Genomic DNA, 26559 nt, shown 5'->3' with positions numbered 1-26559 from the left:
ACAGGCTGGTTAGTTATTTAATGGTTTAGGTTTGGTTTATTTGATCTAAAACTTCAGTCCACGTTCGCAGGGATCAGCTGACACAGATCGCTGGTACAGACTGGTTAGTTATTTAATGGATTCAGCTTAGTTTATTTTATCTAAAACTTCAGTCCACGTTCGCAGGGATCAGCTGACAAAGATCGCTGGCACAGGCTGGTTAGTTATTTAAATGGTTTCAGGTTAGTTTATTTGATCTAAGACTTCAGTGCATGGTCACAAAGATCAGCTAACACAGATCCCTGACACACGCTGGTTAGTTATTTAATGGTTTCAGCCAAGTTTATCTAAAACTTCAGTGCACGGTTGCAGGGATCAGTTGACAAAGATTCCTGGCACAGGCTGGTTAGTTATTTAATGGTTTCAGCTTAGTTTATTTTATCTAAAACTTCAGTGCACGGTTGCAGGGATCAGCTGACACAGATCGCTGGCACAGGCTGGTTAGTTATTTTGTGGTTTCAGCTTAGTTTATTTTGATCTAAGACTTCAGTCCATGTTCGCAGGGATCAGCTGAAACAGATCGCTGGCACAGGCTGGTTAGTTATTTAATGGTTTCAGCTTAGTTTATCTAAAACTTCAGTGCACGGTTGCAGGGATCAGCTGACACAGATCGCTGGCACAGGCTGGTTAGTTATTTAATGGTTTCAACTTAGTTTATTTGATCTAAAACTTCAGTGCACGGTTGCAGGGATCAGCTGACACAGATCGCTGGCACAGGCTGGTTAGTTATTTAATAGTTTCAACTTAGTTTATTTGATCTAAAACTTCAGTGCACGGTTGCAGGGATCAGCTGACACAGATCGCTGTCACAGGCTGGTTAGTTATTTAAATGGTTTCAGGTTAGTTTATTTGATCTAAGACTTCAGTGCATGGTCACAAAGATCAGCTGACACAGATCCCTGGCACAGGCTGGTTAGTTATTTAATGGTTTCAGCTTACTTTATTTTCTGTAAAACTTCAGTGCACAGTTGCAGGGATCAGCTAACACAGATCCCTGACACACGCTGGTTAGTTATTTAATTGTTTCAGCTTAGTTTATCTAAAACTTCAGTGCACGGTTGCAGGGATCAGCTGACACAGATCGTTGGCACAGGCTGGTTAGTTATTTAATGGTTTCAACTTAGTTTATCTAAAACTTCAGTGCACGGTTGCAGGGATCAGCTGACACAGATCGCTGGCACAGGCTGGTTAGTTATTTAATGGTTTCAGCTTAGTTTATTTGATCTAAGACTTCAGTGCACGGTTGCAGGGATCAGCTGACACAGATCGCTGGCACAGGCTGGTTAGTTATTTCGTGGTTTCAGCTTAGTTTATTTTGATCTAAGACTTCAGTGCACGTTCGCAAAGATCAGCTGAAACAGATTGCTGGCACAGGCTGGTTAGTTATTTCATTGTTTCAGCTTAGTTTATCTAAAACTTCAGTGCACAGTTGCAGGGATCAGCTAACACAGATCCCTGGCACAGGCTGGTTAGTTATTTAATGGTTTCAGGTTAGTTTATTTGATCTAAGACTTCAGTGCACGTTCGCAAAGATCAGCTGAAACAGATCGCTGGCACAGATCCCTTGCACAGGCTGGTTAGTTATTTAATGGTTTCAACTTAGTTTATTTTATCTTAAACTTCAGTGCACGGTCGCAGTGATCAGCTGACACAGATCGCTGGTTAGTTATTTAATGGTTTCAGCTTTGTTTATTTGATCTAAGACTTCAGTGCACGGTTGCAGGGATCAGCTGACACAGATCGCTGGTTAGTTATTTAATGGTTTCAACTTAGTTTATTTTATCTAAAACTTCAGTGCACGGTCGCAGTGATCAGCTGACACAGATCGCTGGTTAGTTATTTAATGGTTTCAGCTTTGTTTATTTGATCTAAAACTTCAGTCCACGTTCGCAGGGATCAGCTGACACAGATCGCTGGCACAGGCTGGTTAGTTATTTAATGGTTTCAGGTTAGTTTATTTGATCTAAGACTTCAGGGCATGATCGCAAAGATCAGCTGACACAGATCGCTGGCACAGGCTGGTTAGTTATTTAATGGTTTCAGCTTAGTTTATCTAAAACTTCAGTGCACGATTGCAGGGATCAGCTGACACAGATCGCTGGCACAGGCTGGTTAGTTATTTAATGGTTTCAGCTTAGTTTATTTGATCTAAAACTTCAGTGCACGGTTGCAGGGATCAGCTGACACAGATCCCTGGCACAGGCTGGTTAGTTATTTAATGGTTTCAGCTTAGTTTATTTGATCTAAAACTTCAGTGCACGATTGCAGGGATCCGCTGAAACAGATCGCTGGTACAGGCTGGTTAGTTATTTAATGGTTTCAGGTTAGTTTATTTGATCTAAGACTTCAGTGCACGTTCGCAAAGATCAGCTGAAACAGATCGCTGGCACAGATCCCTTGCACAGGCTGGTTAGTTATTTAATGGTTTCAGCTTAGTTTATTTTATCTAAAACTTCAGTGCACGGTCGCAGGGATCCGCTGACACAGATCGCTGGTTAGTTATTTAATGGTTTCAGCTTTGTTTATTTGATCTAAAACTTCAGTCCACGTTCGCAGGGATCAGCTGACACAGATCGCTGGCACAGGCTGGTTAGTTATTTAATGGTTTCAGCTTAGTTTATTTGATCTAAGACTTCAGTGCACGGTTGCAGGGATCAGCTGACACAGATCGCTGGCACAGGCTGGTTAGTTATTTAATGGTTTCAACTTAGTTTATTTTATCTAAAACTTCAGTGCACGGTCGCAGTGATCAGCTGACACAGATCGCTGGTTAGTTATTTAATGGTTTCAGCTTTGTTTATTTGATCTAAAACTTCAGTCCACGTTCGCAGGGATCAGCTGACACAGATCGCTGGCACAGGCTGGTTAGTTATTTCGTGGTTTCAGCTTAGTTTTTTTTTATCTAAGACTTCAGTGCACGTTCGCAAAGATCAGCTGAAACAGATTGCTGGCACAGGTTGGTTAGTTATTTAATTGTTTCAGCTTAGTTTATCTAAAACTTCAGTGCACAGTTGCAGGGATCAGCTAACACAGATCCCTGGCACAGGCTGGTTAGTTATTTAATGGTTTCAGCTTAGTTTATTTGATCTAAAACTTCAGTGCACGGTTGCAGGGATCAGCTGACACAGATCGCTGGCACAGGCTGGTTAGTTATTTAATGGTTTCAGCTTAGTTTATTTGATCTAAGACTTCAGTGCACGGTTGCAGGGATCAGCTGACACAGATCGCTGGCACAGGCTGGTTAGTTATTTAATGGTTTCAGCATAGTTTATCTAAAACTTCAGTGCACGGTTGCAGGGATCAGCTGACACAGATCGCTGGCACAGGCTGGTTAGTTATTTAATGGTTTCAGCATAGTTTATCTAAAACTTCAGTGCACGGTTGCAGGGATCAGTTGACAAAGATTCCTGGCACAGGCTGGTTAGTTATTTAATGGTTTCAGCTTTGTTTATTTGATCTAAAACTTCAGTCCACGTTCGCAGGGATCAGCTGACACAGATTGCTGGCACAGGCTGGTTAGTTATTTAATGGTTTCAGCTTAGTTTATTTGATCTAAAACTTCAGTGCACGGTCGCAGGGATCCGCTGACACAGATCGCTGGCACAGGCTGGTTAGTTATTTAATGGTTTCAGCTTAGTTTATTTGATCTACAACTTCAGTCCACGTTCGCAGGGATCAGCTGACACAGATCTCTGGCACAGGCTGGTTAGTTATTTAATGGTTTCAGCTTAGTTTATCTAAAACTTCAGTGCACAGTTGCAGGGATCACCTGACACAGATCGCTGGCACAGGCTGGTTAGTTATTTAATGGTTTCAGCATAGTTTATCTAAAACTTCAGTGCACGGTTGCAGGGATCAGTTGACAAAGATTCCTGGCACAGGCTGGTTAGTTATTTAATGGTTTCAGCTTTGTTTATTTGATCTAAAACTTCAGTCCACGTTCGCAGGGATCAGCTGACACAGATTGCTGGCACAGGCTGGTTAGTTATTTAATGGTTTCAGCTTAGTTTATTTGATCTAAAACTTCAGTGCACGGTCGCAGGGATCCGCTGACACAGATCGCTGGCACAGGCTGGTTAGTTATTTAATGGTTTCAGCTTAGTTTATTTGATCTAAAACTTCAGTGCACGGTTGCAGGGATCAGCTGACACAGATCGCTGGCACAGGCTGGTTAGTTATTTAATGGTTTCAGCTTAGTTTATTTGATCTAAAATTTCAGTGCACGGTTGCAGGGATCAGCTGACACAGATCGCTGGCACAGGCTGGTTAGTTATTTCGTGGTTTCAGCTTAGTTTATTTTGATCTAAGACTTCAGTGCACTTTCGCAAAGATCAGCTGAAACAGATTGCTGGCACAGGCTGGTTAGTTATTTAATGGTTTCAGCTTAGTTTATCTAAAACTTCAGTGCACAGTTGCAGGGATCACCTGACACAGATCCCTGGCACAGGCTGGTTAGTTATTTAATGGTTTCAACTTAGTTTATTTTCTCTAAAACTTCAGTGCACGGTCGCAGGGATCCGCTGACACAGATCGCTGGCACAGGCTGGTTAGTTATTTAATGGTTTCAGCTTAGTTTATTTGATCTAAAACTTCAGTGCACGGTTGCAGGGATCAGCTGACACAGATCCCTGGCACAGGCTGGTTAGTTATTTCGTGGTTTCAGCTTAGTTTATTTTGATCTAAGACTTCAGTGCACGTTCGCAAAGATCAGCTGAAACAGATTGCTGGCACAGGCTGGTTAGTTATTTAATGGTTTCAGCTTAGTTTATCTAAAACTTCAGTGCACAGTTGCAGGGATCACCTGACACAGATCCCTGGCACAGGCTGGTTAGTTATTTAATGGTTTCAACTTAGTTTATTTTCTCTAAAACTTCAGTGCACGGTCGCAGGGATCCGCTGACACAGATCGCTGGCACAGGCTGGTTAGTTATTTAATGGTTTCAGCTTAGTTTATCTAAAACTTCAGTGCACGGTTGCAGGGATCAGCTGACACAGATCGCTCGCACAGGCTGGTTAGTTATTTAATGGTTTCAGCTTAGTTTATCTAAAACTTCAGTGCACGGTTGCAGGGATCAGCTGACACAGATCGCTGGCACAGGCTGGTTAGTTATTTAATGGTTTCAGCCAAGTTTATCTAAAACTTCAGTGCACGGTTGCAGGGATCAGCTGGCACAGATCGCTGGCACAGGCTGGTTAGTTATTTAATGGTTTCAACTTAGTTTATTTTCTCTAAAAATTCAGTGCACAGTTGCAGGGATCAGCTAACACAGATCCCTGACACACGCTGGTTAGTTATTTAATGGTTTCAACTTAGTTTATTTTCTCTAAAACTTCAGTGCACGGTTGCAGGGATCAGCTGACACAGACCGCTGGCACAGGCTGGTTAGTTATTTAGTGGTTTCAGCTTAGTTTATTTTATCTTAAACTTCAGTGCACGGTCGCAGGGATCAGCTGACACAGATCGCTGGTTAGTTATTTAATGGTTTCAGCTTTGTTTATTTGATCTAAAACTTCAGTCCACGTTCGCAGGGATCAGCTGACACAGATCTCTGGCACAGGCTGGTTGGTTATTTAATGGTTTCAGCTTAGTTTATTTTATCTTAAACTTCAGTGCACGGTCGCAGGGATCAGCTGACACAGATCGCTGGTTAGTTATTTAATGGTTTCAGCTTTGTTTATTTGATCTAAAACTTCAGTCCACGTTCGCAGGGATCAGCTGACACAGATCCCTGGCACAGGCTGGTTAGTTATTTAATGGTTTCAGCTTAGTTTATCTAAAACTTCAGTGCACGGTTGCAGGGATCAGCTGACACAGATCCCTGGCACAGGCTGGTTAGTTATTTAATGGTTTCAGCTTAGTTTATTTGATCTAAAACTTCAGTGCACGATTGCAGGGATCAGCTGAAACAGATCGCTGGTACCGGATGGTTAGTTATTTAATGGTTTCAGCCAAGTTTATCTAAAACTTCAGTGCACGGTTGCAGGGATCAGCTGAAACAGATCGCTGGTACAGGCTGTTTAGTTATTTAATGGTTTCAGGTTAGTTTATTTTATCTTAAACTTCAGTGCACGGTCGCAGGGATCCGCTGACACAGATCGCTGGTTAGTTATTTAATGGTTTCAGCCTAGTTTATTTTATCTAAAACTTCAGTGCACGGTCGCAGGGATCAGCTGACACAGATCGCTGGCACAGGCTGGTTAATTATTTAATGGTTTCAGCCAAGTTTATCTAAAACTTCAGTGCACGGTTGCAGGGATCAGCTGGCACAGATCGCTGGCACAGGCTGGTTAGTTATTTAATGGTTTCAGCCAAGTTTATCTAAAACTTCAGTGCACGGTTGCAGGGATCAGCTGGCACAGATCGCTGGCACAGGCTGGTTAGTTATTTAATGGTTTCAGCCAAGTTTATCTAAAACTTCAGTGCACGGTTGCAGGGATCAGCTGAAACAGATCGCTGGTACAGGCTGGTTAGTTATTTAATGGTTTCAGGTTAGTTTATTTGATCTAAGACTTCAGTGCACGTTCGCAAAGATCAGCTGAAAGAGATCGCTGGCACAGATCCCTTGCACAGGCTGGTTAGTTATTTAATGGTTTCAACTTAGTTTATTTGATCTAAGACTTCAGTGCACGGTTGCAGGGATCAGCTGACACAGATCGCTGGCACAGGCTGGTTAGTTATTTAATGGTTTCAACTTAGTTTATTTTATCTAAAACTTCAGTGCACGGTCGCAGTGATCAGCTGACACAGATCGCTGGTTAGTTATTTAATGGTTTCAGCTTTGTTTATTTGATCTAAAACTTCAGTCCACGTTCGCAGGGATCAGCTGACAAAGATCGCTGGCACAGGCTGGTTAGTTATTTAATGGTTTCAGCTTAGTTTATTTGATCTAAAACTTCAGTGCACGGTCGCAGGGATCAGCTGACACAGATCGCTGGTTAGTTATTTAATGGTTTCAGCTTAGTTTATTTGATATAAAACTTCAGTCCACGGTCGCAGGGATCAGCTGACACAGATCGCTGGCACAGGCTGGTTAGTTATTTAATGGTTTCAGCCAAGTTTATCTAAAACTTCAGTGCACGGTTGCAGGGATCAGTTGACAAAGATTCCTGGCACAGGCTGGTTAGTTATTTAATGGTTTCAGCTTAGTTTATTTGATCTAAAACTTCAGTGCACGGTTGCAGGGATCAGCTGACACAGATCGCTGGCACAGGCTGGTTAGTTATTTAATGGTTTCAGCTTAGTTTATTTGATCTAAAACTTCAGTGCACGGTCGCAGGGATCCGCTGACACAGATCGCTGGCACAGGCTGGTTAGTTATTTAATGGTTTCAGCTTAGTTTATTTGATCTACAACTTCAGTCCACGTTCGCAGGGATCAGCTGACACAGATCTCTGGCACAGGCTGGTTAGTTATTTAATGGTTTCAGCTTAGTTTATCTAAAACTTCAGTGCACGGTTGCAGGGATCAGTTGACAAAGATTCCTGGCACAGGCTGGTTAGTTATTTAATGGTTTCAGCTTTGTTTATTTGATCTAAAACTTCAGTCCACGTTCGCAGGGATCAGCTGACACAGATTGCTGGCACAGGCTGGTTAGTTATTTAATGGTTTCAGCTTAGTTTATTTGATCTAAAACTTCAGTGCACGGTCGCAGGGATCCGCTGACACAGATCGCTGGCACAGGCTGGTTAGTTATTTAATGGTTTCAGCTTAGTTTATTTGATCTACAACTTCAGTCCACGTTTGCAGGGATCAGCTGACACAGATCTCTGGCACAGGCTGGTTAGTTATTTAATGGTTTCAGCTTAGTTTATCTAAAACTTCAGTGCACAGTTGCAGGGATCACCTGACACAGATCGCTGGCACAGGCTGGTTAGTTATATAATGGTTTCAGCTTAGTTTATTTGATCTAAAACTTCAGTGCACGGTTGCAGGGATCAGCTGACACAGATCGCTGGCACAGGCTGGTTAGTTATTTAATGGTTTCAACTTAGTTTATTTTATCTAAAACTTCAGTGCACGGTCGCAGTGATCAGCTGACACAGATCGCTGGTTAGTTATTTAATGGTTTCAGCTTTGTTTATTTGATCTAAAACTTCAGTCCACGTTCGCAGGGATCAGCTGACAAAGATCGCTGGCACAGGCTGGTTAGTTATTTAATGGTTTCAGCTTAGTTTATTTGATCTAAGACTTCAGTGCACGGTTGCAGGGATCAGCTGACACAGATCGCTGGCACAGGCTGGTTAGTTATTTTGTGGTTTCAGCTTAGTTTATTTTGATCTAAGACTTCAGTGCACGTTCGCAAAGATCAGCTGAAACAGATTGCTGGCACAGGCTGGTTAGTTATTTAATGGTTTCAGCTTAGTTTATCTAAAACTTCAGTGCACAGTTGCAGGGATCAGCTGACACAGATCCCTGGCACAGGCTGGTTAGTTATTTAATGGTTTCAACTTAGTTTATTTTCTCTAAAACTTCAGTGCACGGTTGCAGGGATCCGCTGACACAGATCGCTGGCACAGGCTGGTTAGTTATTTAATGGTTTCAGCTTAGTTTATCTAAAACTTCAGTGCACGGTTGCAGGGATCAGCTGACACAGATCGCTCGCACAGGCTGGTTAGTTATTTAATGGTTTCAGCTTAGTTTATCTAAAACTTCAGTGCACGGTTGCAGGGATCAGCTGACACAGATCGCTGGCACAGGCTGGTTAGTTATTTAATGGTTTCAGCCAAGTTTATCTAAAACTTCAGTGCACGGTTGCAGGGATCAGCTGGGACAGATCGCTGGCACAGGCTGGTTAGTTATTTAATGGTTTCAACTTAGTTTATTTTCTCTAAAAATTCAGTGCACAGTTGCAGGGATCAGCTAACACAGATCCCTGACACACGCTGGTTAGTTATTTAATGGTTTCAACTTAGTTTATTTTCTCTAAAAATTCAGTGCACGGTTGCAGGGATCAGTTGACAAAGATTCCTGGCACAGGCTGGTTAGTTATTTAATGGTTTCAACTTAGTTTATTTTCTCTAAAACTTCAGTCCACGTTCGCAGGGATCAGTTGACAAAGATTCCTGGCACAGGCTGGTTGGTTATTTAATGGTTTCAGCTTAGTTTATTTGATCTAAAACTTCAGTGCACGGTTGCAGGGATCAGCTGACACAGATCGCTCGCACAGGCTGGTTAGTTATTTAATGGTTTCGGTTTGGTTTATTTTATCTAAAACTTCAGTGCACGGTTGCAGGGATCAGCTGACACAGATCGCTGGCACAGGCTGGTTAGTTATTTAATGGTTTCAGCTTAGTTTATCTAAAACTTCAGTGCACGGTTGCAGGGATCAGATGAAACAGATCGCTGGCACAGGCTGGTTAGTTATTTAATGGTTTCAGCTTAGTTTATCTAAAACTTCAGTGCACGGTTGCAGGGATCAGCTGACACAGATCCCTGGCACAGGCTGGCTAGTTATTTAATGGTTTCAGCTTAGTTTATCTAAAACTTCAGTGCACGGTTGCAGGAATCAGCTGACACAGATCGCTGGCACAGGCTGGTTAGTTATTTAATGGTTTCAACTTAGTTTATTTTCTCTAAAACTTCAGTCCACGTTCGCAGGGATCAGCTGACACAGATCGCTGGCACAGGCTGGTTGGTTATTTAATGGTTTCAGCTTAGTTTATTTGATCTAAAACTTCAGTGCACGGTTGCAGGGATCAGCTGACACAGATCGCTGGCACAGGCTGGTTAGTTATTTAATGGTTTCAGCTTAGTTTATCTAAAACTTCAGTGCACGGTTGCAGGAATCAGCTGACACAGATCGCTGGCACAGGCTGGTTAGTTATTTAATGGTTTCAACTTAGTTTATTTTCTCTAAAACTTCAGTCCACGTTCGCAGGGATCAGCTGACACAGATCGCTGGCACAGGCTGGTTGGTTATTTAATGGTTTCAGGTTAGTTTATTTGATCTAAGACTTCAGTGCACGTTCGCAAAGATCAGCTGAAACAGATCGCTGGCACAGATCCCTTGCACAGGCTGGTTAGTTATTTAATGGTTTCAACTTAGTTTATTTTATCTTAAACTTCAGTGCACGGTCGCAGGGATCCGCTGACACAGATCGCTGGTTAGTTATTTAATGGTTTCAGCTTTGTTTATTTGATCTAAAACTTCAGTCCACGTTCGCAGGGATCAGCTGACCCAGATCTCTGGCACAGCCTGGTTGGTTATTTAATGGTTTCAGCTTAGTTTATCTAAAACTTCAGTGCACGGTTGCAGGAATCAGCTGACACAGATCGCTGGCACAGGCTGGTTAGTTATTTAATGGTTTCGGTTTGGTTTATTTTATCTAAAACTTCAGTGCACGGTTGCAGGGATCAGCTGAAACAGATCGCTGGTACAGGCTGGTTAGTTATTTAATGGTTTCAACCAAGTTTATCTAAAACTTCAGTGCACGGTTGCAGGGATCAGCTGACACAGATCCCTGGCACAGGCTGGCTAGTTATTTAATGGTTTCAACCAAGTTTATCTAAAACTTCAGTGCACGGTTGCAGGAATCAGCTGACACAGATCGCTGGCACAGACTGGTTAGTTATTTAATGGTTTCGGTTTGGTTTATTTTATCTAAAACTTCAGTGCACGGTTGCAGGGATCAGCTGACACAGATCGCTGGCACAGGCTGGCTAGTTATTTAATGGTTTCAGCTTAGTTTATCTAAAACTTCAGTGCACGGTTGCAGGGATCAGATGAAACAGATCGCTGGCACAGGCTGGCTAGTTATTTAATGGTTTCAGCTTAGTTTATCTAAAACTTCAGTGCACGGTTGCAGGGATCAGCTGACACAGATCCCTGGCACAGGCTGGTTAGTTATTTAATGGTTTTAACTTAGTTTATTTGATCTAAAACTTCAGTGCACGATTGCAGGGATCAGCTGAAACAGATCGCTGGTACAGGCTGGTTAGTTATTTAATGGTTTCAGGTTAGTTTATCTAAAACTTCAGTGCGCGGTTGCAGGGATCAGCTGACACAGATCCCTTGCACAGGCTGGTTAGTTATTTAATGGTTTCAGCTTAGTTTATTTTATCTAAAACTTCAGTGCACGGTTGCAGGGATCAGCTGACACAGATCGCTGGCACAGGCTGGTTAGTTATTTAATGGTTTCAGCTTAGTTTATCTAAAACTTCAGTGCACGGTTGCAGGGATCAGATGAAACAGATCGCTGGCACAGGCTGGCTAGTTATTTAATGGTTTCAGCTTAGTTTATCTAAAACTTCAGTGCACGGTTGCAGGGATCAGCTGACACAGATCCCTGGCACAGGCTGGCTAGTTATTTAATGGTTTCAGCTTAGTTTATCTAAAACTTCAGTGCACGGTTGCAGGAATCAGCTGACACAGATCGCTGGCACAGGCTGGTTAGTTATTTAATGGTTTCAGCTTAGTTTATCTAAAACTTCAGTGCACGGTTGCAGGGATCAGCTGACACAGATCGCTGGCACAGGCTGGTTAGTTATTTAATGGTTTCAGCTTAGTTTATCTAAAACTTCAGTGCACGGTTGCAGGAATCAGCTGACACAGATCGCTGGCACAGGCTGGTTAGTTATTTAATGGTTTCGGTTTGGTTTATTTTATCTAAAACTTCAGTGCACGGTTGCAGGGATCAGCTGACACAGATCGCTGGCACAGGCTGGTTAGTTATTTAATGGTTTCAACTTAGTTTATCTAAAACTTCAGTGCACGGTTGCAGGGATCAGATGAAACAGATCGCTGGCACAGGCTGGCTAGTTATTTAATGGTTTCAACTTAGTTTATTTTCTCTAAAACTTCAGTCCACGTTCGCAGGGATCAGCTGACACAGATCGCTGGCACAGGCTGTTTGGTTATTTAATGGTTTCAGCTTAGTTTATTTGATCTAAAACTTCAGTGCACGGTTGCAGGGATCAGCTGACACAGATCGCTCGCTCAGGCTGGTTGGTTATTTAATGGTTTCAGGTTAGTTTATTTGATCTAAGACTTCAGTGCACGTTCGCAAAGATCAGCTGAAACAGATCGCTGGCACAGATCCCTTGCACAGGCTGGTTAGTTATTTAATGGTTTCAACTTAGTTTATTTTATCTTAAACTTCAGTGCACGGTCGCAGGGATCCGCTGACACAGATCGCTGGTTAGTTATTTAATGGTTTCAGCTTTGTTTATTTGATCTAAGACTTCAGTGCACGTTCGCAAAGATCAGCTGAAACAGATCGCTGGCACAGATCCCTTGCACAGGCTGGTTAGTTATTTAATGGTTTCAACTTAGTTTATTTTATCTTAAACTTCAGTGCACGATTGCAGGGATCAGCTGAAACAGATCGCTGGTACAGGCTGGTTAGTTATTTAATGGTTTCAGGTTAGTTTATCTAAAACTTCAGTGCGCGGTTGCAGGGATCAGCTGACACAGATCCCTTGCACAGGCTGGTTAGTTATTTAATGGTTTCAACTTAGTTTATTTTATCTAAAACTTCAGTGCACGGTTGCAGGGATCAGCTGACACAGATCGCTGGCACAGGCTGGTTAGTTATTTAATGGTTTCAGCTTAGTTTATCTAAAACTTCAGTGCACGGTTGCAGGGATCAGATGAAACAGATCGCTGGCACAGGCTGGCTAGTTATTTAATGGTTTCAGCTTAGTTTATCTAAAACTTCAGTGCACGGTTGCAGGGATCAGCTGACACAGATCCCTGGCACAGGCTGGCTAGTTATTTAATGGTTTCAGCTTAGTTTATCTAAAACTTCAGTGCACGGTTGCAGGAATCAGCTGACACAGATCGCTGGCACAGGCTGGTTAGTTATTTAATGGTTTCAGCTTAGTTTATCTAAAACTTCAGTGCACGGTTGCAGGGATCAGCTGACACAGATCGCTGGCACAGGCTGGTTAGTTATTTAATGGTTTCAGCTTAGTTTATCTAAAACTTCAGTGCACGGTTGCAGGAATCAGCTGACACAGATCGCTGGCACAGGCTGGTTAGTTATTTAATGGTTTCGGTTTGGTTTATTTTATCTAAAACTTCAGTGCACGGTTGCAGGGATCAGCTGACACAGATCGCTGGCACAGGCTGGTTAGTTATTTAATGGTTTCAACTTAGTTTATCTAAAACTTCAGTGCACGGTTGCAGGGATCAGATGAAACAGATCGCTGGCACAGGCTGGCTAGTTATTTAATGGTTTCAACTTAGTTTATTTTCTCTAAAACTTCAGTCCACGTTCGCAGGGATCAGCTGACACAGATCGCTGGCACAGGCTGGTTGGTTATTTAATGGTTTCAGCTTAGTTTATTTGATCTAAAACTTCAGTGCACGGTTGCAGGGATCAGCTGACACAGATCGCTCGCACAGGCTGGTTGGTTATTTAATGGTTTCAGGTTAGTTTATTTGATCTAAGACTTCAGTGCACGTTCGCAAAGATCAGCTGAAACAGATCGCTGGCACAGATCCCTTGCACAGGCTGGTTAGTTATTTAATGGTTTCAACTTAGTTTATTTTATCTTAAACTTCAGTGCACGGTCGCAGGGATCCGCTGACACAGATCGCTGGTTAGTTATTTAATGGTTTCAGCTTTGTTTATTTGATCTAAAACTTCAGTCCACGTTCGCAGGGATCAGCTGACCCAGATCGCTGGCACAGGCTGGTTAGTTATTTAATGGTTTCAGCTTAGTTTATTTGATCTAAGACTTCAGTGCACGGTTGCAGGGATCAGCTGACACAGATCGCTGGTTGGTTATTTAATGGTTTCAGCTTAGTTTATTTGATCTAAGACGTAAGTGCACGGTTGCAGGGATCAGCTGACACAGATCGTTGGCACAGGCTGGTTAGTTATTTAATGGTTTCAGCTTAGTTTATCTAAAACTTCAGTGCACGGTTGCAGGGATCAGCTGACACAGATCCCTGGCACAGGCTGGCTAGTTATTTAATGGTTTCAGCTTAGTTTATCTAAAACTTCAGTGCACGGTTGCAGGAATCAGCTGACACAGATCGCTGGCGCAGGCTGGTTAGTTATTTAATGGTTTCGGTTTGGTTTATTTTATCTAAGACTTCAGTGCACGGTTGCAGGGATCAGCTGACACAGATCGCTGGCACAGGCTGGTTAGTTATTTAATGGTTTCAGCTTTGTTTATTTGATCTACAACTTCAGTCCACGTTCGCAGGGATCAGCTGACACAGATCTCTGGCACAGCCTGGTTGGTTATTTAATGGTTTCAGCTCAGTTTATTTGATCTAAAACTTCAGTGCACGGTTGCAGGGATCAGCTGACACAGATCGCTGGCACAGGCTGGTTAGTTATTTAATGGTTTCAGCTTTGTTTATTTGATCTACAACTTCAGTCCACGTTCGCAGGGATCAGCTGACACAGATCTCTGGCACAGGCTGGCTAGTTATTTAATTGTTTCAGCTTAGTTTATCTAAAACTTCAGTGCACGGTTGCAGGAATCAGCTGACACAGATCGCTGGCACAGGCTGGTTAGTTATTTAATGGTTTCGGTTTGGTTTATTTTATCTAAAACTTCAGTGCACGGTTGCAGGGATCAGCTGACACAGATCGCTGGCACAGGCTGGTTAGTTATTTAATGGTTTCAGCTTAGTTTATCTAAAACTTCAGTGCACGGTTGCAGGGATCAGCTGAAACAGATCGCTGGTACAGGCTGGTTAGTTATTTAATGGTTTCAGCTTAGTTTATCTAAAACTTCAGTGCACGGTTGCAGGGATCAGCTGACACAGATCCCTGGCACAGGCTGGCTAGTTATTTAATGGTTTCAGCTTAGTTTATCTAAAACTTCAGTGCACGGTTGCAGGAATCAACTGACACAGATCGCTGGCACAGGCTGGTTAGTTATTTAATGGTTTCGGTTTGGTTTACTTTATCTAAAACTTCAGTGCACGGTTGCAGGGATCAGCTGACACAGATCGCTGGCACAGGCTGGTTAGTTATTTAATGGTTTCGGTTTGGTTTACTTTATCTAAAACTTCAGTGCACGGTCGCAAAGATCAGCTGACACAGATCGCTGGTTAGTTATTTAATGGTTTCAGCTTTGTTTATTTGATCTACAACTTCAGTCCACGTTCGCAGGGATCAGCTGACACAGATCTCTGGCACAGGCTGGTTGGTTATTTAATGGTTTCAGCTTAGTTTATTTGATCTAAAACTTCAGTGCACGGTTGCAGGGATCAGCTGACACAGATCTCTGGCACAGCCTGGTTGGTTATTTAATGGTTTCAGGTTAGTTTATTTGATCTAAGACTTCAGTGCATGGTCGCAAAGATCAGCTGACACAGATCGCTCGCACAGGCTGGTTAGTTATTTAATTGTTTCAGCTTACTTTATTTTCTGTAAAACTTCAGTGCACATTTGCAGGGATCAGCTAACACAGATCCCTGACACACGCTGGTTAGTTATTTAATGGTTTCAACTTAGTTTATTTTCTCTAAAAATTCAGTGCACGGTTGCAGGGATCAGCTGACACAGATCGCTAGCACAGGCTGGTTAGTTATTTAGTGGTTTCAGCTTAGTTTATTTGATCTAAAACTTCAGTCCACGTTCGTAGGGATCAGCTGACACAGATCTCTGGCACAGCCTGGTTGGTTATTTAATGGTTTCAGCTTAGTTAATTTGATCTAAAACTTCAGTGCACGGTTGCAGGGATCAGCTGACACAGATCGCTGTCACAGGCTGGTTAGTTATTTAATGGTTTCAGGTTAGTTTATTTGATCTAAGACTTCAGTGCACGTTCGCAAAGATCAGCTGTAACAGATCGCTGGCACAGATCCCTTGCACAGGCTGGTTAGTTATTTAATGGTTTCAACTTAGTTTATTTTATCTTAAACTTCAGTGCACGGTCGCAGTGATCCGCTGACACAGATCGCTGGTTAGTTATTTAATGGTTTCAGCTTAGTTTATTTGATCTAAAACTTCAGTGCACGGTCGCAGGGATCAGCTGACACAGATCGCTGGTTAGTTATTTAATGGTTTCAGCTTTGTTTATTTGATCTAAGACGTAAGTGCACGGTTGCAGGGATCAGCTGACACAGATCGCTGGCACAGGCTGGTTAGTTATTTAATGGTTTCAGCTTAGTTTATTTGATCTAAGACGTAAGTGCACGGTTGCAGGGATCAGCTGACACAGATCGCTGGCACAGGCTGGTTAGTTATTTCGTGGTTTCAGCTTAGTTTATCTAAAACTTCAGTGCACGGTTGCAGGAATCAGCTGACACAGATCGCTGGCACAGGCTGGTTAGTTATTTAATGGTTTCGGTTTGGTTTATTTTATCTAAAACTTCAGTGCACGGTTGCAGGGATCAGCTGACACAGATCGCTGGCACAGGCTGGTTAGTTATTTAATGGTTTTGACTTAGTTTATTTGATCTAAAACTTCAGTGCACGATTGCAGGGATCAGCTGAAACAGATCGCTGGTACAGGCTGGTTAGTTATTTAATGGTTTCAGCTTAGTTTATCTAAAACTTCAGTGCACGGTTGCAGGGATCAGCTGACACAGATCCCTGGCACAGGCTGGTTAGTTATTTAATGGTTTTAACTTAGTTTATTTGATCTAAAACTTCAGTGCACGATTGCAGGGATCAGCTGAAACAGATCGCTGGTACAGGCTGGTTAGTTATTTAATGGTTTCAGCCAAGTTTATCTAAAACTTCAGTGCACGGTCGCAGTGATCAGCTGACACAGATCGCTGGTTAGTTATTTAATGGTTTCAGCTTTGTTTATTTGATCTAAAACTTCAGTCCACGTTCGCAGGGATCAGCTGACACAGATAGCTGGCACAGGCTGGTTAGTTATTTAATGGTTTCAGCTTAGTTTATCTAAAACTTCAGTGCACGATTGCAGTGATCAGCTGACAGAGATCGCTGGCACAGGCTGGTTAGTTATTTAATGGTTTCAGCTTAGTTTATTTGATCTAAAACTTCAGTGCACGATTGCAGGGATCAGCTGAAACAGATCGCTGGTACAGGCTGGTTAGTTATTTAATGGTTTCAGCTTAGTTTATCTAAAACTTCAGTGCACGGTTGCAGGGATCAGCTGAAACAGATCGCTGGTACAGGCTGGTTAGTTATTTAATGGTTTCAGGTTAATTTATTTGATCTAAGACTTCAGTGCACGTTCGCAAAGATCAGCTGAAACAGATCGCTGGCACAGATCCCTTGCACAGGCTGGTTAGTTATTTAATGGTTTCAATTTAGTTTATTTTATCTTAAACTTCAGTGCACGGTCGCAGGGATCCGCTGACACAGATCGCTGGTTAGTTATTTAATGGTTTCAGCTTAGTTTATTTTATCTAAAACTTCAGTGCACGGTCGCAGGGATCAGCTGACACAGATCGCTGGTTAGTTATTTAATGGTTTCAGCTTTGTTTATTTGATCTAAAACTTCAGTCCAAGTTCGCAGGGATCAGCTGACACAGATCGCTGGCACAGGCTGGTTAGTTATTTAATGGTTTCAGCTTAGTTTATTTGATCTAAGACTTCAGTGCACGCTTGCAGGGATCAGCTGACACAGATCGCTGGCACAGGCTGGTTAGTTATTTAATGGTTTCAGCTTAGTTTATTTGATCTAAGACTTCAGTGCACGGTTGCAGGGATCAGCTGACACAGATCGCTGGCACAGGCTGGTTAGTTATTTCGTGGTTTCAGCTTAGTTTATTTTGATCTAAGACTTCAGTGCACGTTCGCAAAGATCAGCTGAAACAGATTGCTGGCACAGGCTGGTTAGTTATTTAATGGTTTCAGCTTAGTTTATTTGATCTACAACTTCAGTCCACGTTCGCAGGGATCAGCTGACACAGATCTCTGGCACAGGCTGGTTGGTTATTTAATGGTTTCAGCTTAGTTTATTTGATCTACAACTTCAGTGCATGGTCGCAAAGATCAGCTGACACAGATCGCTGGCACAGGCTGGTTAGTTATTTAATGGTTTCAGCTTAGTTTATCTAAAACTTCAGTGCACGGTTGCAGGGATCAGCTGACACAGATCGCTGGCACAGGCTGGTTAGTTATTTAATGGTTTCAGCTTAGTTTATTTGATCTAAAACTTCAGTGCACGGTTGCAGGGATCAGCTGACACAGATCGCTGGCACAGGCTGGTTAGTTATTTAATGGTTTCAGCTTAGTTTATTTGATCTAAAACTTCAGTGCACGATTGCAGGGATCAGCTGAAACAGATCGCTGGTACAGGCTGGTTAGTTATTTAATGGTTTCAGCCAAGTTTATCTAAAACTTCAGTGCACGGTTGCAGGGATCAGCTGAAACAGATCGCTGGTACAGGCTGGTTAGTTATTTAATGGTTTCAGGTTGGTTTATTTGATCTAAGACTTCAGTGCACGTTCGCAAAGATCAGCTGAAACAGATCGCTGGCACAGGCTGGTTAGTTATTTAATGGTTTTAACTTAGTTTATTTTATCTTAAACTTCAGTGCACGGTCGCAGGGATCAGCTGACACAGATCGCTGGTTAGTTATTTAATGGTTTCAGCTTTGTTTATTTGATCTAAAACTTCAGTCCAGGTTCGCAGGGATCAGCTGACACAGATCGCTGGAACAGGCTGGTTAGTTATTTAATGGTTTCAGCTTAGTTTATTTGATCTAAGACTTCAGTGCACGGTTGCAGGGATCAGCTGACACAGATCGCTGGCACAGGCTGGTTAGTTATTTAATGGTTTCAGCCAAGTTTATCTAAAACTTCAGTGCACGGTTGCAGGGATCAGCTGGGACAGATCGCTGGCACAGGCTGGTTAGTTATTTAATGGTTTCAACTTAGTTTATTTTATCTAAAACTTCAGTGCACGGTCGCAGTGATCAGCTGACACAGATCGCTGGTTAGTTATTTAATGGTTTCAGCTTAGTTTATTTGATTTAAAACTTCAGTGCACGGTTGCAGGGATCAGCTGACATAGATCGCTGGCACAGGCTGGTTAGTTATTTAATGGTTTCAGCTTAGTTTATTTGATCTAAGACTTCAGTGCACGGTTGCAGGGATCAGCTGACACAGATCGCTGGCACAGGCTGGTTAGTTATTTCGTGGTTTCAGCTTAGTTTATTTTGATCTAAGACTTCAGTGCACGGTTGCAGGGATCAGCTGACACAGATCGCTGGCACAGGCTGGTTAGTTATTTAATGGTTTCAGCTTAGTTTATCTAAAACTTCAGTGCACAGTTGCAGGGATCAGCTGACACAGATCCCTGGCACAGGCTGGTTAGTTATTTAATGGTTTCAACTTAGGTTATTTTCTCTAAAACTTCAGTGCACGGTCGCAGGGATCCGCTGACACAGATTGCTGGCACAGGCTGGTTAGTTATTTAATGGTTTCAGCTTAGTTTATCTAAAACTTCAGTGCACGGTTGCAGGGATCAGCTGACACAGATCGCTCGCACAGGCTGGTTAGTTATTTAATGGTTTCAGCTTAGTTTATCTAAAACTTCAGTGCACGGTTGCAGGGATCAGCTGACACAGATCGCTGGCACAGGCTGGTTAGTTATTTAATGGTTTCAGCCAAGTTTATCTAAAACTTCAGTGCACGGTTGCAGGGATCAGCTGACACAGATCCCTGGCACAGGCTGGTTAGTTATTTAATGGTTTCAGCTAAGTTTATCTAAAACTTCAGTGCACGGTTGCAGGGATCAGCTAACACAGATCCCTGACTCACGCTGGTTAGTTATTTAATGGTTTCAACTTAGTTTATTTTCTCTAAAAATTCAGTGCACGGTTGCAGGGATCAGTTGACAAAGATTCCTGGCACAGGCTGTTTAGTTATTTAGTGGTTTCAACTTAGTTTATTTTCTCTAAAAATTCAGTGCACGGTTGCAGGGATCAGCTGACACAGACCGCTGGCACAGGCTGGTTAGTTATTTAGTGGTTTCAGCTTAGTTTATTTGATCTAAAACTTCAGTCCACGTTCGCAGGAATCAGCTGACACAGATCGCTGGCACAGGCTGGTTGGTTATTTAATGGTTTCAGCTTAGTTTATTTTGATCTAAGACTTCAGTGCACATTCGCAAAGATCAGCTGAAACAGATCGCTGGCACAGGCTGGTTAGTTATTTAATTGTTTCAGCTTAGTTTATCTAAAACTTCAGTGCACGGTTGCAGGGATCAGCTGACACAGATCGTTGGCACAGGCTGGTTAGTTATTTAATGGTTTCGGTTTGGTTTATTTTATCTAAAACTTCAGTGCACGGTTGCAGGGATCAGCTGACACAGATCGCTGGCACAGGCTGGTTAGTTATTTAATGGTTTCAGCTTAGTTTATCTAAAACTTCAGTGCACGGTTGCAGGGATCAGATGAAACAGATCGCTGGCACAGGCTGGCTAGTTATTTAATGGTTTCAGCTTAGTTTATCTAAAACTTCAGTGCACGGTTGCAGGGATCAGCTGACACAGATCCCTGGCACAGGCTGGTTAGTTATTTAATGGTTTTAACTTAGTTTATTTGATCTAAAACTTCAGTGCACGATTGCAGGGATCAGCTGAAACAGATCGCTGGTACAGGCTGGTTAGTTATTTAATGGTTTCAGCCAAGTTTATCTAAAACTTCAGTGCGCTGTTGCAGGGATCCTCTGACACAGATCGCTGGCACAGGCTGGTTAGTTATTTAAATGGTTTCAGGTTAGTTTATTTGATCTAAGACTTCAGTGCATGGTCGCAAAGATCAGCTGACACAGATCCCTGGCACAGGCTGGTTAGTTATTTAATGGTTTCAACTTAGTTTATTTTCTCTAAAACTTCAGTGCACGGTTGCAGGGATCACCTAACACAGATCCCTGACACACGCTGGTTAGTTATTTAATGGTTTCAACTTAGTTTATGTGATCTAAAACTTCAGTGCACGGTCGCAGTGATCAGCTGACACAGATCGCTGGTTAGTTATTTAATGGTTTCAGCTTAGTTTATTTGTTCTAAAACTTCAGTGCACGGTTGCAGGGATCAGCTAACACAGATCCCTGGCACAGGCTGGTTAGTTATTTAATGGTTTCAGCTTAGTTTATTTGATCTAAAACTTCAGTGCACGGTTGCAGGGATCAGCTGACACAGATCGCTGGCACAGGCTGGTTAGTTATTTAATGGTTTCAGCTTAGTTTATTTGATCTAAAACTTCAGTGCACGATTGCAGGGATCAGCTGAAACAGATCGCTGGTACAGGCTGGTTAGTTATTTAATGGTTTCAGCCAAGTTTATCTAAAACTTCAGTGCACGGTTGCAGGGATCAGCTGAAACAGATCGCTGGTACAGGCTGGTTAGTTATTTAATGGTTTCAGGTTGGTTTATTTGATCTAAGACTTCAGTGCACGTTCGCAAAGATCAGCTGAAACAGATCGCTGGCACAGGCTGGTTAGTTATTTAATGGTTTTAACTTAGTTTATTTTATCTTAAACTTCAGTGCACGGTCGCAGGGATCAGCTGACACAGATCGCTGGTTAGTTATTTAATGGTTTCAGCTTTGTTTATTTGATCTAAAACTTCAGTCCAGGTTCGCAGGGATCAGCTGACACAGATCGCTGGAACAGGCTGGTTAGTTATTTAATGGTTTCAGCTTAGTTTATTTGATCTAAGACTTCAGTGCACGGTTGCAGGGATCAGCTGACACAGATCGCTGGCACAGGCTGGTTAGTTATTTAATGGTTTCAACTTAGTTTATTTTATCTAAAACTTCAGTGCACGGTCGCAGTGATCAGCTGACACAGATCGCTGGTTAGTTATTTAATGGTTTCAGCTTAGTTTATTTGATTTAAAACTTCAGTGCACGGTTGCAGGGATCAGCTGACATAGATCGCTGGCACAGGCTGGTTAGTTATTTAATGGTTTCAGCTTAGTTTATTTGATCTAAGACTTCAGTGCACGGTTGCAGGGATCAGCTGACACAGATCGCTGGCACAGGCTGGTTAGTTATTTCGTGGTTTCAGCTTAGTTTATTTTGATCTAAGACTTCAGTGCACGGTTGCAGGGATCAGCTGACACAGATCGCTGGCACAGGCTGGTTAGTTATTTAATGGTTTCAGCTTAGTTTATCTAAAACTTCAGTGCACAGTTGCAGGGATCAGCTGACACAGATCCCTGGCACAGGCTGGTTAGTTATTTAATGGTTTCAACTTAGGTTATTTTCTCTAAAACTTCAGTGCACGGTCGCAGGGATCCGCTGACACAGATTGCTGGCACAGGCTGGTTAGTTATTTAATGGTTTCAGCTTAGTTTATCTAAAACTTCAGTGCACGGTTGCAGGGATCAGCTGACACAGATCGCTCGCACAGGCTGGTTAGTTATTTAATGGTTTCAGCTTAGTTTATCTAAAACTTCAGTGCACGGTTGCAGGGATCAGCTGACACAGATCGCTGGCACAGGCTGGTTAGTTATTTAATGGTTTCAGCCAAGTTTATCTAAAACTTCAGTGCACGGTTGCAGGGATCAGCTGACACAGATCCCTGGCACAGGCTGGTTAGTTATTTAATGGTTTCAGCTAAGTTTATCTAAAACTTCAGTGCACGGTTGCAGGGATCAGCTAACACAGATCCCTGACTCACGCTGGTTAGTTATTTAATGGTTTCAACTTAGTTTATTTTCTCTAAAAATTCAGTGCACGGTTGCAGGGATCAGTTGACAAAGATTCCTGGCACAGGCTGGTTAGTTATTTAGTGGTTTCAACTTAGTTTATTTTCTCTAAAAATTCAGTGCACGGTTGCAGGGATCAGCTGACACAGACCGCTGGCACAGGCTGGTTAGTTATTTAGTGGTTTCAGCTTAGTTTATTTGATCTAAAACTTCAGTCCACGTTCGCAGGAATCAGCTGACACAGATCGCTGGCACAGGCTGGTTGGTTATTTAATGGTTTCAGCTTAGTTTATTTTGATCTAAGACTTCAGTGCACATTCGCAAAGATCAGCTGAAACAGATCGCTGGCACAGGCTGGTTAGTTATTTAATTGTTTCAGCTTAGTTTATCTAAAACTTCAGTGCACGGTTGCAGGGATCAGCTGACACAGATCGTTGGCACAGGCTGGTTAGTTATTTAATGGTTTCGGTTTGGTTTATTTTATCTAAAACTTCAGTGCACGGTTGCAGGGATCAGCTGACACAGATCGCTGGCACAGGCTGGTTAGTTATTTAATGGTTTCAGCTTAGTTTATCTAAAACTTCAGTGCACGGTTGCAGGGATCAGATGAAACAGATCGCTGGCACAGGCTGGCTAGTTATTTAATGGTTTCAGCTTAGTTTATCTAAAACTTCAGTGCACGGTTGCAGGGATCAGCTGACACAGATCCCTGGCACAGGCTGGTTAGTTATTTAATGGTTTTAACTTAGTTTATTTGATCTAAAACTTCAGTGCACGATTGCAGGGATCAGCTGAAACAGATCGCTGGTACAGGCTGGTTAGTTATTTAATGGTTTCAGCCAAGTTTATCTAAAACTTCAGTGCGCTGTTGCAGGGATCCTCTGACACAGATCGCTGGCACAGGCTGGTTAGTTATTTAAATGGTTTCAGGTTAGTTTATTTGATCTAAGACTTCAGCTGGCACAGGCTGGTTAGTTATTTAAATGGTTTCAGGTTAGTTTATTTGATCTAAGACTTCAGTGCATGGTCGCAAAGATCAGCTGACACAGATCCCTAGCACAGGCTGGTTAGTTATTTAATGGTTTCAACTTAGTTTATTTTCTCTAAAACTTCAGTGCACGGTTGCAGGGATCACCTAACACAGATCCCTGACACACGCTGGTTAGTTATTTAATGGTTTCAACTTAGTTTATGTGATCTAAAACTTCAGTGCACGGTCGCAGTGATCAGCTGACACAGATCGCTGGTTAGTTATTTAATGGTTTCAGCTTAGTTTATTTGTTCTAAAACTTCAGTGCACGGTTGCAGGGATCAGCTAACACAGATCCCTGACACACGCTGGTTAGTTATTTAATGGTTTCAACTTAGTTTATTTTCTCTAAAACTTCAGTGCATGGTTGCAGGGATCAGTTGACAAAGATTCCTGGCACAGGCTGGTTAGTTATTTAATGGTTTCAGCTTAGTTTATTTGATCTAAAACTTCAGTGCACGCTTGCAGGGATCAGCTGACACAGATCGCTGGCACACGCTGGTTAGTTATTTAATGGTTTCAACTTAGTTTATTTTCTCTAAAACTTCAGTGCACGGTTGCAGGGATCAGCTGACACAGATCGCTGACACACGCTGGTTAGTTATTTAATGGTTTCAACTTAGTTTATTTTCTCTAAAACTTCAGTGCACGGTTGCAGGGATCACCTAACACAGATCCCTGACACACGCTGGTTAGTTATTTAATGGTTTCAACTTAGTTTATTTGATCTAAAACTTCAGTGCACGGTCGCAGTGATCAGCTGACACAGATCGCTCGCACAGGCTGGTTGGTTATTTAATGGTTTCAGGTTAGTTTATTTGATCTAAGACTTCAGTGCACGTTCGCAAAGATCAGCTGAAACAGATCGCTGGCACAGATCCCTTGCACAGGCTGGTTAGTTATTTAATGGTTTCAACTTAGTTTATTTTATCTTAAACTTCAGTGCACGGTCGCAGGGATCCGCTGACACAGATCGCTGGTTAGTTATTTAATGGTTTCAGCTTAGTTTATTTTATCTAAAACTTCAGTGCACGGTCGCAGGGATCAGCTGACACAGATCGCTGGTTAGTTATTTAATGGTTTCAGCTTTGTTTATTTGATCTAAAACTTCAGTCCACGTTCGCAGGGATCAGCTGACACAGATCGCTGGCACAGGCTGGTTAGTTATTTAATGGTTTCAGCTTAGTTTATTTGATCTAAGACTTCAGTGCACGGTTGCAGGGATCAGCTGACACAGATCGCTGGCACAGGCTGGTTAGTTATTTAATGGTTTCAACTTAGTTTATTTTATCTAAAACTTCAGTGCACGGTCGCAGTGATCAGCTGACACAGATCGCTGGTTAGCTATTTAATGGTTTCAGCTTTGTTTATTTGATCTAAAACTTCAGTCCACGTTCGCAGGGATCAGCTGACACAGATCTCTGGCACAGGCTGGTTGGTTATTTAATGGTTTCAACTTAGTTTATTTGATCTAAAACTTCAGTGCACGGTTGCAGGGATCAGCTGACACAGATCGCTGGCACAGGCTGGTTAGTTATTTAATGGTTTCAGCTTAGTTTATTTGATCTAAGACGTAAGTGCACGGTTGCAGGGATCAGCTGACACAGATCGCTGGCACAGGCTGGTTAGTTATTTAATGGTTTCAGCTTAGTTTATTTGATCTAAAACTTCAGTGCACGGTTGCAGGGATCAGCTGACACAGATCGCTGGCACAGCCTGGTTGGTTATTTAATGGTTTCAGCTTAGTTTATTTGATCTAAAACTTCAGTCCACGTTCGCAGGGATCAGCTGACACAGATCTCTGGCACAGCCTGGTTGGTTATTTAATGGTTTCAGCTTAGTTTATTTGATCTAAAACTTCAGTGCACGGTGGCAGGGATCAGCTGACACAGATCGCTGGCACAGGCTGGTTGGTTATTTAATGGTTTCAGGTTAGTTTATTTGATCTAAGACTTCAGTGCACGTTCGCAAAGATCAGCTGAAACAGATCGCTGGCACAGATCCCTTGCACAGGCTGGTTAGTTATTTAATGGTTTCAACTTAGTTTATTTTATCTTAAACTTCAGTGCACGGTCGCAGGGATCCGCTGACACAGATCGCTGGTTAGTTATTTAATGGTTTCAGCTTAGTTTATTTTATCTAAAACTTCAGTGCACGGTCGCAGGGATCAGCTGACACAGATCGCTGGTTAGTTATTTAATGGTTTCAGCTTAGTTTATTTGATCTAAGACGTAAGTGCACGGTTGCAGGGATCAGCTGACACAGATCGCTGGCACAGGCTGGTTAGTTATTTAATGGTTTCATTTTAGTTTATTTGATCTAAGACGTAAGTGCACGGTTGCAGGGATCAGCTGAAACAGATCGCTGGTACAGGCTGGTTAGTTATTTAATGGTTTCATTTTAGTTTATTTGATCTAAGACGTAAGTGCACGGTTGCAGGGATCAGCTGACACAGATCGCTGGCACAGGCTGGTTAGTTATTTCGTGGTTTCAGCTTATTTTATTTTGATCTAAGACTTCAGAGCACATTCGCAAAGATCAGCTGAAACAGATCGCTGGCACAGGCTGGTTAGTTATTTAATTGTTTCAACTTAGTTTATCTAAAACTTCAGTGCACGGTTGCAGGGATCAGCTGACACAGATCGTTGGCACAGGCTGGTTAGTTATTTAATGGTTTCAACTTAGTTTATCTAAAACTTCAGTGCACGGTTGCAGGAATCAGCTGACACAGATCGCTGGCACAGGCTGGTTAGTTATTTAATGGTTTCGGTTTGGTTTATTTTATCTAAAACTTCAGTGCACGGTTGCAGGGATCAGCTGACAAAGATCGCTGGCACAGGCTGGTTAGTTATTTAATGGTTTCAGCTTAGTTTATTTTATCTAAAACTTCAGTCCACGTTCGCAGGGATCAGCTGACACAGATCCCTGGCACAGCCTGGTTG

This window comes from Copadichromis virginalis, linkage group LG3, assembly GCF_057382275.1.
Source record: "Copadichromis virginalis isolate Kocher_CV1m ecotype Utaka linkage group LG3, C_Virginalis_male_GT1.1, whole genome shotgun sequence".
NCBI lineage: Eukaryota > Metazoa > Chordata > Actinopteri > Cichliformes > Cichlidae > Copadichromis > Copadichromis virginalis.
This window is presented reverse-complemented; position numbering follows the sequence as displayed.